We start from the raw sequence: 14,885 nt of genomic DNA on the forward strand, positions 1-14,885 counted from the left end.
ATATAGCTTTTCTGCCTCTTGACAAGGCCCGAAGCCACTATTTGTTTGGTCGAGCAAGTACCCCCTCTGTTTTTAGTGCATGGATAGAGAAAAGTGTTGGTTGAAGTTGCATCTTTTAGATGTGTATTTTGGCGGTGTGTGTAAGGCTGGCTGGCAGTCTCATATCATTTGTATGTGAGAATATTGAGTTTTTAATATTGACCTGCCAAAATATTGTGTAAAAAATGCTAACTACTATATTATAGTGAAGATAAGTATTTATATATATGCACAGACCTATGATTCTGAGCTTCTCCAGGGTCCATATTGTGCAGTGTGTCCCGAGGCACAATGATATCATGGAATGGGTTACAGGCGCTTGTGCGACCCCTCCTGTAATACTGATAGCAGGCGCGCAACACCCATTGGCCTCAGCCCCCCTCGTGTGTGTCAGCCCGGGAGAAGACAGCTTTGCGGGCTGGTGAGCATCTAATTGCAGCCGTACCCGAGTACTTAACAGGTCTTTAAAAGAACATTTAGTTGTAAATGAGGCTTTTGTTGTGTGTTCACCCCTTCTTACAGCCACTCTGTCTAAGTTTGGAAGAATTAGCCCCCCCCGAAATATTTTTCAACATCCCCCCGAAATTTGGCTCTAGTTGCCCGCCTGACTGATAGTGTTCCCGTGCATGTCGCACCAGCACTGTCTTGAGAGACAGGGGTGCAGATTCAAACAGACTGTTGGTAGGTGCACTGTCAGTGTTCTCCCTGAGGACAGCCTTTTCGAATATTGGAAGGGGGTTCCATGAACCATCCAGACATGTCCCTGCAGGTGTTTGCAGCCACGCACTACACCTACCTGCAGGGAAATCTGTCCCCTCTTTAAAGTGCAGACAGGTGCTGCCTGCGCAAAGAAAGGAAGAGCAGCTGCTTCAGTTAGCCGTTTTGTATTTCGAGAGTAGCATAAGTTTGCGGCTGCCCTTCGAGCAGCGTATTATTTGAAATAGGTTGCACTATATCCCTCTTTGCACCTGGCACACCAATTTAAAAACGCACCTTCGTGCAAACAGGGACGTGAAATACGGGTCCAGATAGCTGGACGATGTACATATTGTTAAGGTACATATATGTGCTCTAAATATAGTAAACCTATACATATATGCATATATTTACCTTCACAGCATTCTACTGTGATATTGTGACAGGTTAAAGAGTCAGTTTTCGATATAGATATTATTTAGGGGTAGGTCAAGGAGAGGGATTAGTAAGAACGTATGGAGAGGAGTGCTCTGTGTTTTCCACTCTCAGGTGGTGGGTGGCTGTGGCTACTGTTTGTTAGTGAGGATGTTTGTCACAGAAGTGATCCATATTACAGTTAAAGACCACCTTTGGTGTGAAGTAATATTCACGTCACTATGTGACATAATAGCATGGTTGGACTGCCCCTCATTACTTTAAGGGCGGGATAGTTAGCTCACGCAGCTCTGGAAGGGGTCATGATGGAAGGCACACAGCTGTCTTAAAGCCACAAACATGTTGCGAAAAATGAGGCTTCTGTGTGCTGTGCAGGGCACTGAAGTATGCCTGTATTTCAACGTGTTAATTGTCAGAACTACCTATAAAATATATTGGAATAATATTTTGAAAATTGCACTGTAAAATAAAAAAAAATCTCCCATTTTCAAACGAAATTCCAGTAGGAGAAACATACAAAAGGCTCACTTGTTGCGTTCAAGATGGAACTAATCCTTTAACTATCTCTATTGCTATTTTCAGCACCTATTTTAGCCCTGCAAGAGAGCTAAGCCATGGGATCGGCAAGTAGTGGTGTTATTCATGGTTGAAGTAGTCGTTCACGGTTGACATAGTCGTTTGGCGATGTAGTAGTGTTATGGTTGTCTATGGTTGGTCTGTGAATGGAGGGCACTGGCAGAATGGAAGGTCCCTAAAAGTTAGCATTTTCCTTCTGTAAGTCTCATTCTGGACCATTGAAGATGCATATCATTGTGTAATGTACATCAGGTGGCTCACCTTCCTTTTACAATCACAATTTCTATATATGCCTGAAAAGTATATCTTTTCTTTAGTCTCCATGGAGTTCAGTCACCTCTGATGTTACTTTGAACCATTTGCCTCCTTTTCCACCTTGCTGCTGTGATTTCAGTATATGTGGTGCACCAGACAAAAATACAATATCCTTGTGTCACTTAGAAAAGGGTGTGAAATTAATATTGGCCATTGGTTTAAAGACGTCCATATTTTTTTATTCATTTCTGATCTTGTGCACAAATACAGGTACTTCTTGTATGAACAATGACTGTACTATTCCCAAGTACTATATACTAAAGTAAATTAACCTTAGGATCCTCCTGTATGTATGCAGCACTAGTTCATTCTGTTATCCTTTTACAGTGCATGTTTAGTCCTCTCTTTGGAAATTCAAAAAAACCCTGAAAACTTGACTTTTCTCGTAATGGCTCAAAGGAGATTGTTCAGAGATATGTTGACTTACTTCATCTCTGTAGTGGCAAGAAGTATCGGTCTTAGCGATCTCTACAAATATAATTTAATAACATGGGCAGTGAAGGTTCCGTCCAAGAAACGTTTAAGAATGCACGTATTTTTGCAAAGCACTCTTCTTTTTGCTGTTCTATTCTAATAGACTTTTTTTTGGCTCGGGCTCAATATTTTAAACGTCCTAGTATTAGTTATACTAAGTGCCATTTTTGTTAAAAATAAGTGCAGGAATGCCAAGGCTGCCTAGACTTAATTCCACTCCATGCCTCTTTCTTCAATCACAGTGCGCTTCCAGTTCCTGCCTTTTTATCTCACACTCGTGGGTCGTTCTTCATCCCTGCTTTCTAACTTTGTCTCTGTTATCTTATATTTCTCTGTCAGTGTCTGAGGATTAAAAAGAGGTTGCTATTCCCAAATACTGACTGCTGATACTCACCACCTGCAGCTACCAGCGCATTCCAAGCACTAATTATGTTAGGATCATCTGTGCATTCCTATTGGATAGTTCCCGACTGGATGCAGTCATACATAGATCATTGTATTGCAGTATCTTCTTCGGAGTGTCTTCTGACAAACTAGGCTTTTTGTTCTTAGGGGGGGGGGTCCACATTCTTAAAACAATGTGGATCATGTTTTGGAGGTGTTGTTTAACTAGTTATTACATTGGAACTAATATTTGTGGTTACCATTGATCCTGGCCAGAGCAATTTATGTATACATTTGTTTTTATTGTTGCAACAATAACCATATGAATAGAGCGAATCATCTGCTGGCGTAGTGTCAACATTTAGCCACTGTCAGCTGTTTGCGCAACTTATAACAAAAAAAGAGGCATCGCACTTTAGGAAGTTACTAGCAACAGGCGAATTGCAGTATTAAGCACTGCTTAGCACTATGTACACAACCATCGATAAAGGCAATCATTTTGGCTTTCTGGTTGTGTAAAGATGTTCTAGCATTTCACAAAGATATTCTGATACGGTGCTACATGGGCAGCAGCAGCACAGGCCAATTCAAGATTGAAAAGTTGTAACTTTTCCACCTAAGCAGCAGCCACGTAGGAGGCTGCTCCAGAATGTATGACAAAATATTTTTCTTCACTTTCTAATTGTAGCAGCATGTTTCTTAGTGCTTATTGGTATGACTTTAGTTATTGCACAAAAACCGCACCCTAACCCGCATCCGATGGGTAAATGCAGATCAGGTTTGTACTTAGCAGACAGAGAGGGTAAATATAGCCTGTATTCAGATAGTGCTTCATGCTCACTCCTTCCATTTCTAAGCAATGTAAATAATGGGTTTGACTATCTTACAAACAAATTATAGTACTTGATTTACCAATATACGAAGGATTGACAACTGAGTATGCTTTTCCAGGATCTATACATCTGGGGCCGTGGGGTGGGGGGGTTGTGGCTGTGAGCGCCTTCTTTGTGCGCCCAGCACTTGGGTATTACTGAAAGGGCAGAAAGGGACGATTGTGTAACCCTTTCTGTAATACAGATAGCGCTAGTGCACATGTAGCTCCAGTACTATCACCAGAGGGTGTTACCTCATTTGCATGGGGGCGAGATCCCATGCAAATGAGGGAATCCCTTTGCCGCTGCACCCACATCGTATTTTAGACATGAGCGCAGGGCATAGAAGCTGTCAGGAGGCGCACTGACAGTGCAATACCTAAAAGGTGGTGCATTGTCAGTGCGCCCCAGACATCTTCTTGCAGGCGGGTGTAGTCACTCACTGCACTCGCCTGTAAGGGGATCCTTCTCCCCTTTTGAAAGAGCAGGCAGGATGCCGCATGCACAGTGGGCTTCAAAGCGGCTTCGTATTTCACTTGAATACGCTGCGTCCAGGACAGCACCACTTTGAGGCTGCCCTGGGGGCAGTGCATTCAATGTAAGAGGGCGCACCTTCCCTGCTTGCGCTCAGCACACCTGTTTTTAAGGTGCTCCATGGTGTAAACAGGTAACATGCACCCTTAGTGTAATAGGGCCCCTGGTCTTCAGAGCAATGCAGATGGCCACAGTGAGCTAGAACTCACAGAGCCGACTCGCTGTCTTAAAGTCTTCTGTTGTATTTGTTAGAGTTTAGAGTCCCCTTACCTGCTCTCTCAGTACAGCAAAGTGGATCAATCGTTCATTACTCTTCTCTCGCATCCCAAATTCAGGTCTGTATGTCAGAAAATTGTTGGCAACATTTTCATCTGACAGTTGTATTGTGTCCTAAATATTATATGCAAAAAAATCTTCACATTGGGTGTAGATGTTTTCATAGGGCGATATTTTTGTAAACGATATTTAGGATACCATTTTGCCCTCAGGTGAAATTTTGGTTGTTGTATTACATAAACTTGCTTATCTAGCTCTAGAATTAAGTATGGGCATATGGGTTGCCCACCGCCCAGCCACATTTGAAGAGACGTGAACGGAAAGCTGCCCTTTATGGAGTGTGTGAGGCTAAATGGGCTCTTATAGTTAAAGTCTCTCTGTGAGGATGCTTTGCTATAGAAGTATTCAGATACATACTTAGGGGCCTATTAGGATGGCGGGAGGATTGCCACTACCGGCCCGGCAGGGGTGATCCGCCCGCCTTCCGTCCATGATTGACCCCCGCCACATTAGGATGGCTGGGGGGTCCGCGGCGGACAGGAAGACCGTCCGCCGCTTTTCAGTTGGTCAACACGTCGACCGGGCGGAAAACTGCCACAATATGGTGGCGGTGTCTGTAAGACACTGCGAACCAAATCAGGATGCCGGTGGAGAGAAGCCTCAACGCTGTCATGGAAAGGCATGCTGTTTTCGCTGTTGGGGGCCTGTAGCAGGCCCCCAGGATGTTGGGGGTGCACATGGGGGTACCATGGTACCCCCCTGCATTTGCATGCACAAGGAGGCAGGCACCACGCGGTGCCTGTCACGTTGTGCATGCAAATGCACTACATGCATTTTTTACATTGCGGCGGGTGCTGCTTACAGCACCGCTCGCCGCAATGTAGAAAAGGGATAGCCCTAATTTGAATAGCAGGACCGCTGCACCTATGGCGGGCAGTCCCTTTTCTCTCGTTGCGGTGGTGGGCAGACTTTGTCCGCCCACCATCGTAATAGACCTCTTAGCATGAATATCATTTTTGCTATTGTGAGGCTAATCCACGGTGGGTGTCAGCACTCAGCTTGTTTTGCAATAGCCATTATTTTTTAGAGAATGATGCAAAGGGTGACTACTGCTCAAAGCACGGATCTTAAGATAGGCCAGGTTAGGTTGGGCGATATTATAAGTTCCCCAGGTTAATTAAGTGAATATATTTGCTCAGAAATTGATTCATTCTCCTTTCGTTCCAAACTTCCTAAACTGACCAGTAACGTCCATATGTTGCAAATTATGTAGCACTGATGGCAGTTTAATCATCTGCCCTTTGCAAATTTGAGCGCTAGTTGGTGTAGAAGTTAGAAGTGTAGCATTTGGTTATTCTTTTTTTGTGTGGCTATTGTGAGGTAGCTAAGAAAGTCTCTACAAGGGGACATTAGACATATACAATAGATCCGCCCTTTCAGAAAACTTCTAAGATCCTCCCTTTTGGGTACAAGGTACCTCTCTGGAGAGATCTAGTCTGCATTGTTTTTGTTTGCGTTCTATAGATCTAGAATGATATTTAAAGTTGGAATTATAAGAAAGCACTTCATAAAACAGAACTGTAGTGTCCGACGGCTGGAGGTGGGGCATACAGAGTGAGATATTAGTGCTGAATAATTCGATGGGCATAGTAAACAAACAGCAGTCCAACAGCGAGGTGAAATTTGACTGGGATATTTCCTCCATAGAAGCTGACAGAAGATCGCGATCTCAAAGTGTTTTGGGTGGATAAACTGGGTAGAGCTAGTGAGCGACCTGAGATGCTAGTATCATGGTGCCAATCTAAAACACCATGACCTATGATATTGAGGTGAGGTCTGATGAGCCGCATAAAGCAAGTGCATATTGAGAAGGGATTCCCTGCTCTGATGGCGCAGATAGAAGCAGGCAGGGATGCTAGACAACAGAGGCCTAGCCAGCAACCGTTGTGCTTCACCATGGTTGGGAGCCTCAAGGCAGGAGCTTGCCGGTCCCCCATGGGGAATGGCTCCTGATGGGGAATAGCTGACACAGTAATTAGCAGAAGCCATTCCGGATCTCAGCTTGCCTGGCAAGGGAAGGCTGTCACCAAGAGGGCATGATGGTCCATTGGGATAGATGGAAGCAAACAATTGATGAAAGTGGCGCTTCATGAGGGAAGATTGTACAAGTATGTGTGAACGACTGCTCTCTCCTCAGAGGAAGTGCTAGGGATTGGAAGCCATTTTCCACATTTCTATTTTCATCAAGTTTTTCTTAGTGTTTACCCTCTGATGTTAGTACTACAGAAAATAACCTGTTCCCCAAGTGTTTTTGCATTTTCTTTCTTCCATCTCTCTATGGGGATTATAGTTCTCTGTTGACAACATTATTAAAACATTCTTGAGTTGCTGTTTTTTAATATGATCTGCCTGTCTGTGTTGAGTGCAGCAGATTTACAGGAGTCTCACAACAATACTGAAACTGTCATTTTTATTGTAGGTTGCAAATTTCCAAATCTTACTTTTTTTCCTTTCCTAAATGGTTCTTGATTCTGGATGGATCCTCCGGTGTTGAAAAATGTGGGCAAACGAGATTGGTTAAGCAAACCAAAAGCCCTCTGTATAGAGCAACCCTGCTTGAGAACGTCCATTTTAGTATAAAACATTAGTAAGAAGAAAAGCCTTATTGGTGAACTTACTTTTTTAATTTAAGCCTTAACAAGCATAAATAATATTTTAATAGGAGTTCCTCTTTGGAAGACACTTCTTGGGAGCGGCTGCTCCATATTTTAGCATTGCTTGGTTTCTTACTCTTGGCCCTTGGTAACTAAGATAAAGGCTGAAAGTGATTTATCCAGGATGGCACACTTTGGCTACTTGTAGAGGCCAGAACTCAGGTGGCTTGGTTCCACAAACAATAACTTTTCCACCAAGCCACATCTTCTTTACTGGAAATGGTCAACTGAATCTATGGGTTAAAGTGAGAGGAGCATTGTCACATCTTTGGTTAATGGCTTTCCATTGAAGCAATATATTGTATCAAAAGTGTAAAGGCATGCGTTTGTAAATTTATAATACAAGGAGGTTACATCTAGCTTATTTGCCAGGTCTTTATAAGATGCGAGGTGAGATGGAGTGTTTTGTTTGACAAGAAAATTTCCTTTCTGTGTAGTTAGACTTCTGATTGGTGACCAAAAGGCCTACTCATGAACCATGATTTACTCAGTATCCAAATTGTGACACAGATAATAAATTCTACACAGCCCTAGATAATTAACACAAAATCAATCTATCTAACAATGAGCTTCATTAAATTGGCTCCCTAAATACATTGAATATCAATTGGCCTCAATACTGAAGAGAAGGACCAATAGACAACTAACTAAAGTAAGCTTGACCTTTTTATGTATCATGCTTTTAATTTATCTAATTTATGATTGTTTATCTATTTGTGGTCAAAGTTGAGTCTTGTTTAAATCATTAAGATCAGTGTTCTCTGAGAAGCAACCGTAATTGGAATTGTTAGATAGATTGATTTTGTATGTACCAGAGCACATGATCTTGATCATTATACATAATGAATGCTTAACCAGTCTATGTTTTTAATTGAAAAGAAATTGATGTTTTTAAGGTAAATAAAACTTGAGAAATAAATAGAAATTACTAGTGTCGTGTAGTGTTAATTATCTAGGGTTGTGTAGAATTTATTATCTTTGTCACAATTTGGATACTGAGTAAATCATGGTTCATGAGTAGGCCTTTTGGTCACCAATCAGAAGTCTAACTACACAGAAAGGAAATTTTCTTGCCTATACTATTGATACCCGGTCCTTTCTGGTTTCTGGGAGACTCTCTTATTTTTTAAGAGTGTTTTGTTTGACTCCACTTGCACCTTTGTACCTGGTACATTTTGTTTAACCAAATATATGTGATAAATCCAAACTAAAAACAAGAAGCAGGGTCTCATTCTCTGTACCCGGATTTATCTTTCATTACTTCCACCCCTCTAGAGTCACTGATAGAGGGTTTCCATCCCCTTGAAGTTATTGATACAGGGTGTACCAGTAACTCCGGTAATGCAGAGTTACTTCAAATACCAGCCTCATAAAAAAACTCTTAATTAGGGCCTGCTTGTAATTGTTTTTGGCAGGCATATTTTTTCAGGTCCTTCAATTATTTTGCATATTGTTTTTTTTTATTTTTGTCCACTCGCCTTTCTTTTCATTATCTTTATTTTTTTATTTTTTTCTGTGCTGTTTATCTACAAACTATCTGCACTCTTTTCTGTGTCTAGCATTTTTGTCTTGAATATCTCTGCTCCTTTAGCTCATATCTCTTGTGATGCCTGCTAGGTTTTTGGTACCATGCCATAACTTTATTGGCTTCTGAAATCATATCTGAACTTTTCATGCTCATTCTTAAACCACTTATGTATTTTTGTCTTTCTGTATTTTTAGTTTCACTGTAGACCAAATTTTCATAGTCTGTTGCACCAGTTATCTTTACCCCCAGACACTGTATGGCCTAATCACAAAGGGAAATTACACTTGTGAGTAATTTACGCCTGTAAGGTTACTTTTTCACTTTTTGCTATTCACTCTTTATTAGTGTAAAATTACTCAAGAGTGTAGACATGTGCATCTGCACCTCCTGAAATGGGGGTGGAGCCAAATCTATGAGTATGACACTACAGCTAAAAAGAGAAGTAGAAAGTACAGCACCACACATGGCCAACCACTGATACACCCTCCCATAGAAAGTAATTGTGCAGGGTCCTTAAATTGACCCCAAATCATGTTAAATTAAAATAATATATTTTGATTTTTATTAAAATATGTATACATTTGATTTGTTTAAAAATATATAAAAATAAAACCGAAATACCCCATAGGAAATAATTTAAAGTGATTTTTTTTTAAATGTATACATATGATGTCTTAAAAAGTATTTGTTTTAAACATAGTATTTGAATTAAACATATTTTAATAAATGTAAAAAAATTGAAAATAAAACATCTGTACCATAATTTCCCCATGTTAAAGTAAACATTTTAAACGTTTCTTTAACTTTAAAACGAGTAAAAATATTTTACATCTGGTACATCCTAAAACAAATGGCACAAGACTATTAACCTAATTTTGAATAGGATATGTATTTAATTTAGATTAAAAGTGATATATATATATATATATATATATATATATATATATATATATATATATATATATATAACTAATTAAAAGTATTTTAATTATATTTTAGTAAAAACGAATCTTACATGAATTTTCAAATGATAACCGGTTAGTGCAATATTTTAACTACATAATAAGTATATTTTCCTTTTATGTAATTTGTAAACATTAAATTACATATATTTATATTTTGAAATAGTTTAAATTATTTACTTTAGTTTAGCATTATTTCCTATGGAGTTCTATTGTATGTCCCTACCTCCATTATTTATTATGGGACGGTTTGCAGTACCAATGGTTGTCCATGTAAGGTGCGTGACTTGCTGGATTGGGTCAGTTTTGACTGCAGTTTGTGAATAGCAACAGCCTTACTCTTTTGTGGGTAGGTGCAAGTCCTTCCATCAACTCCTTCTTACTCCTCCCTTTACCATTCCTCTTTATTTATTAGTATTTACCTTTTTCCAGCCACGCCCCCAGCCTTTCCACTTTTACTACAAAGACATATACTTACCTGAGCGGAGACTCCGCAGTCAGGGCAAAGATCTCCAAAGAGAAAAAGATAGGAGAGGCAGAGGCGGAATCTCTGCACATATGTCTGTGAATAACATTACATAGTATGTTAGTTGGACTATTTTAGTACTACAAAACATACTGTCAAATGAAGTTGTGAATTTGTCCCTGGCTATATCAGTTACACCGCTGTGGCTGTACAGTGCAATAGCAGATAAGAACTTCAAGGGCCCTGTGGCGTAATCTTGGAAAAAATATTTCTCCAGTCAATGACTCTTACAGGCTTTTACAACAGTCATATTGCACAGCAACTAGCTGGTCTTGCAACAGGCAGCTCCAAAGTTTCACATTGTTGAAAATATTCATGCAAAAATATCAGAACATAGGGCACAATTTAAGATATGTATTGGGAATCAGCAGGTTATTGCATAACGTAACATAAAACGCCTTATTTTCTAGTTCATTCACAGTTTAGGGACATCTGTAAACGCCATGAATAATGTGTTAAGTTTTGCTCATTCAGGATAAGAACAATCATGGCTCATATCCCCTAGGCCACCATTAGTGGTAATAGTGTGAGCCATACGTTTGAGGCTCGCAATAGCTGGGTGAGGGTGCAGCAGACAGGACAATCTTACTCCAGCGGACTAGTACTTATGGTCTCACCTGATGACTCTTGTAGTCAACGCGTCGCTTTCTATAGTATCATTGACTGTCATGGGCACAGTGTTTAGTTTTACTTTATTTATTTTATTTTGCTGAGGTATAATATTCTTGTCTGCCGGGTTTGGGACTTGACATCTTTCTAAGATGTATGCTCTGTTAAAAGCCTTTCTGAAAATGTAATGAAGTTTGATCTATGTGACTCCTAGTAGTTCCAGATAGAATAAATATGCTGTCAATCTCCTTTCTAGTCCTAGATGTTTTGTTGACAAGGCAAAGAGGCCCAAGTATGCCCAACTCTCTCACACACACATTCTGCCAGTGACCTTACACAACATACTCATTGCACACTTGGCTACCCCTTGAGAAGACCCTTTTATAGCTGTATTTACCTGTTTTCTTTTGGCATATCTGAGCTCACAAGCATAACTGAACATGAGTTATGATGACTTGTTTTTGTGAATTTCCTTGGCGCAGCGACGTCAATGTCTTTCTATGACATGGATTTGGCAGATTTCCGTGATCAATGGGACACATCTTTTCTCCTATTAAAGGATGAACGCTTCAGAAGTGGTATTTGTTGTTATCTGAAGCTCTTCCCTGAATGTTACAACATAAAACATAACATGTAGGCGCAGCCTGCTTTTGGCACGGACGAGCTGGGCCCAGGGCCGGGGTGCCTAAATTTAGAAGGGCGCACGAAGCTGGGCTCGCCAGCTGCTTTGAATAAAGCTTTTGCAGGCCGCCTGGCAGCTCATCTTCTCCAGAAAGACCATAAAATCAAATTGTTTTGTTTACTGTCCTTAGCCTCCATCCGTTTCCCTTTCTCCAACCCCCTTTCTCCCCCTCCCAGGGGCTCCCACTTCTATGTACTAACTGAACAGGTGATTCAGATGAGGAGACAAGGGGGGTTTCTTGTTCCACGTTTTTAATTTTCACCTAGAAGGGGTGGTGTTGGGCCTCAGGCCCACATCACTCAAATGATGGGCACAGACACTAAGAGATACATAGCGGTAACTGGCCGCAAGCACGTGCACTCGGGCCCTTTTATTGACGGGGCCACGTCACTCATGGCACCTGTGATGGATGGGTGTGGGGGTGCAGCGTGTCCAGCCCTCGAGGGAGTGGCTGTTCCTGCGGGACACTAGAACGTGTCTCGCAGGACACTACAGAAGGTAGTATGAAGAAGGAGACGTGGGACTGGACTGCCGGTAGGACACTGACAGAAAAGTGAGGGCGCTGGCACGTTTACAAAATGCTTACTTAGACTCTCTCCGCAAAAGGGAAACCCATGCAATTCTTTCAAGAATTAGGGGACATATTAGCAAGAACCTCGTTAAAATTATCGCCGTTTCAGCGGCAGGAAACTGCAGCTAAAACGGCGATAATGGGCTTGCTAATATGCTTTATAGAATTCCTATAGAAGCCCAGGATAGATGTGCAGCACATCTAACCTGGGCTTCTATTGGAATTCTATAACGCATATTAGCAAGCCCATTATCGCCGTTTTAGAAGCAGTTTCCTGCCGCTAAAACAGCGATAATTTTAACGAGGTTCTTGCTAATATGCCCCTAAGTCTGGTACAGAGCAGATTAAGAAGTCACACAGTGGACGTTATGGGTAGCCAACCAATCGAGTACGTCTTATGTTTTGATTGCTGTTCATATCTTTATTTATAAGTTTCATATCTGAAAGAAAATTACGACTTTTATGTATGTGCATGTACTCTCTGATAGGGGGGGTTACACTGCCCTGAAGCTACTAAGCCCCCTGCAAGCATCACACTAAGTATGAAGAGTTTAACACTAAAGGGTGGCCTTTGGTTTTTGCTAGTTATTTGCAAGAACTAAGGGCGTATTATCAAGCAGGGCGTTAAAATTATCGCCGTTTTAGCGGCAGAAAACTGACGCTAAAGCAGCGATAATGGGCTTGATAATATGCCCTGGAGAATTCCAATAGAAGTCCATGTTCACATCAGAAAATGGGTTTCTATTGGAATTCGCAAGGCCATATTATCAAAGCCCATTATCGCCGCTTTAGCAGCAGTTTTCTGCCGCTAAAACGGCGATAGTTGTTAATGCCCTGCTTGATAATATGCCCCAAATAGTCGTTGGTTTCATTTTTGGTATCGGGATTTGGATGAAGTTGACTGTTGTTTAAGGCGAGGGTTGTTAATGCTTTCACGTTTGCTGATTATTATTACATTGGAATCGTGTTGGAAGTCAATGTGATGAGACATTTCACCACTTAAATGACTACACATTTACCATTTCGGCCATTCAGTCTGTTTTGAAAAATACAATTCAAAGCAGTATCTCTCCACTATAGAGTCACAGGAATGGTGACAAAAGCACAAACAAGCAGCTAATTGTAGCTCATTTTTTGGTGGAAGTGCTTCCCATGTTTTTGAACTAGGGAGTATAGGCAGTGTATTGTAAATCAGACTGACACCTCACATGGCAACCCCCACCACAGAGGTTTACTAGTTAAATGGCATGCAGCATTGTAAGGGTTCAGTGCTCCCCTCAGGGTTCTGGGCCCTGGTACTACTGCACCTGCTGCATGAACAGTAGAGACACCCCTGGTCCAGACACCCTCAAAGGGTGTCTGGACCCAAGCAAACACAGGTCTCCAAGCAGGCTCACCAGGAGTCACAGCCAACATCTCCAATGGGATTGCTGGTACACATAGTTATGGAGGCTTCCTGAGAGCTGCTTCCTAGGTCAGGCTGCCACGTGCACAGAAACTGAGACTCCCCACATATGTCCAGATGCACCTCACAGACGGCCATCTCAACAGCCCGTGGAAGGAATCTGCTTCTTGTGCCTGCAAAGTCTGTGCTCCACTAGGATTGCTGCTGAAGTGGGCCCGTGACATGCAGCGTCGTAACAAAATTTTAGGGGCCCTCCTGCAAAGTACAAGAAGGGCCCCCCTCGGACTCACTCAGGAGCTCTCAGACCAGTTTACTGTGCTGAGGGGGGCCCCAGGAGCTCGGGGGCCACCCACACTGCTGGGGCTGCGGGGGCCTTTTTACGCCACTGGTGCCATGGACTTCACACTCAGCACTCTATTGGTCGGCCTCTTACCCTTCCTTCTTCCACTGCCTCTTATTCCGTTGGCAAGGCCATTTCTACACAGCACATCTTTATCACCTGTAACTGCCTGATGCTACTGAAAGGTTATTTACAAGGTCTAACTTTCAACTTGCCCATCGTGCCTCATGAAGGTGCGCCCACTTATCAACGCCTTGAGGACCAGTCATTATCAAGAAATGTGGCAGGCTATGCCCAAAGTCTTTGATTGTGTTTATGTGTTACCTGTCACTAAATCCTCCTGTTCTGGGCCCTCTCATTCCTGAAGAGGATTGAGGGTAACTTCTCAGCCTTGTCCAAACTAGTGATCCTCTCTGACATATCATTAGACTAAAAACACAAAACAACCACGATGTTTCAAAGGGAAGCATAAAGCCTGATAAATACTTTGCATGTAAGTGGGGGACAGTGTGGAGTCCTCAAAATCAAAGGTACCCCAGTGTCTTCTAGAATAGAGCAAACTAAATCTCTATCAATACCATACCATACCACAGCATTTGTAGAGCGATCGGTTACCACCAACGGCGGTGTCCCGGCACTAAATGGTCAGGCAGGGGGGGGCAATCTGTAGGAGACACAGCTTGTCAACCGGTCATAGGAGCTGCAAAACATTCTTTGTGGATCCATATTAGCGGCTAATGCCAGTGACAGCCTTATCATAGGAAGCGGGTGAAACAAATTCGAATAGGCGAGTCATACACTACTTTGTGAACCCCGGAGTACAAGGGAACAGTCCATATGCTGAAAGTATAGGAATTCTCTAATATACTAATGCTGAGTTATTTATTTTCCCACGCTTTGTTGGATGGTGCAGCATGCCTGGGACAGTGATGAAGCTCAGTAAAGCC

The 14,885-nt window shown here is 41.9% G+C and overlaps 1 protein-coding gene across 5 annotated transcripts in view; it reads left to right on the forward strand.

Moving 5' to 3' along the window:
* The window catches only part of NFATC1 (nuclear factor of activated T cells 1), a 428,485-nt gene that overhangs the window by 61,392 nt on the left and 352,208 nt on the right, over window positions 1-14,885 (forward strand). The window lies entirely within an intron of this gene.

The sequence above is a fragment of the Lissotriton vulgaris genome, chromosome 4_1 (assembly GCF_964263255.1).
Source record: "Lissotriton vulgaris chromosome 4_1, aLisVul1.2, whole genome shotgun sequence".
Lineage (NCBI taxonomy): Eukaryota > Metazoa > Chordata > Amphibia > Caudata > Salamandridae > Lissotriton > Lissotriton vulgaris.